The sequence below is a fragment of the Schistocerca piceifrons genome, chromosome 2 (genome assembly GCF_021461385.2).
Source record: "Schistocerca piceifrons isolate TAMUIC-IGC-003096 chromosome 2, iqSchPice1.1, whole genome shotgun sequence".
NCBI lineage: Eukaryota > Metazoa > Arthropoda > Insecta > Orthoptera > Acrididae > Schistocerca > Schistocerca piceifrons.
In genome coordinates, this window is record NC_060139.1 from 365,722,024 (window position 1) to 365,722,778 (window position 755).

Sequence of the window (755 nt, forward strand, 5' to 3'; positions counted from 1 at the left end):
AGGTATTATCCTCCATCGGACAGATGGTCGGTGGCGTGTACGGCGTGAGACGTCTGAAAGAAAACACCCTGTAACGATCGTCGGAAAGTTAGAGGAGTTATGGTATGGAGAAAGTTTTCGTGGCATTGTATATGACGGTAGTATCTGCTCCCGAAAGAACAGTTACCGTGGATGACCATGCAGCTTTGCTAGAAATGAAATGATAATTAAATGGACACCCTAGCTGCAAACAAGCGTTGATGTACTTCATTGGGGACATGTTTAAAATGTGTGGCCCGACCGGGACTCGAACCCGGGATCTCCTGCTTACATGTGGACATGTTGGGAATGTGGATCTCACGGGGAGCGTGCAAGGGATAAGTCCCTGCAGACGCACTATCCTCTGTGCCCGCGGTGGCTCAGATGGATAGAGCGTCTGCCATGTAAGCAGGAGATCCCGGGTTCGAGTCCCGGTCGGGGCACACATTTTCAACATGTCCCCGATGAAGTACATCAACGCCTGTTTGCAGCTAGGGTGTCCATTTAATTATCATTTCATTTTCGTGGCATTCCCTATGTGAACTCATAATTGTGGAAGCCGCAATGAATCACCACAAGTATGCATCCATCCTAACGGGCGGCCGTGTCCACCCTTAAATACAGTTGGGTTTTCATCGGCACGATGGTATCTACCAGAAGAACAATGCAACGTGTCGCTCAGTTCCCACTGTACGTCCGTGGTTCGAGGAGCACCACGATGAGTTTGCTATACATCC

At 49.5% G+C, this 755-nt stretch overlaps 1 non-coding gene across 1 annotated transcript; it reads left to right on the plus strand.

Moving 5' to 3' along the window:
• The first annotated feature begins 386 nt into the window (after positions 1–386).
• On the plus strand, positions 387–461 carry Trnat-ugu. The gene has a single exon. It is a non-coding gene; the product is annotated as a tRNA-Thr (tRNA).
• The last annotated feature ends 294 nt before the right edge of the window (positions 462–755 follow it).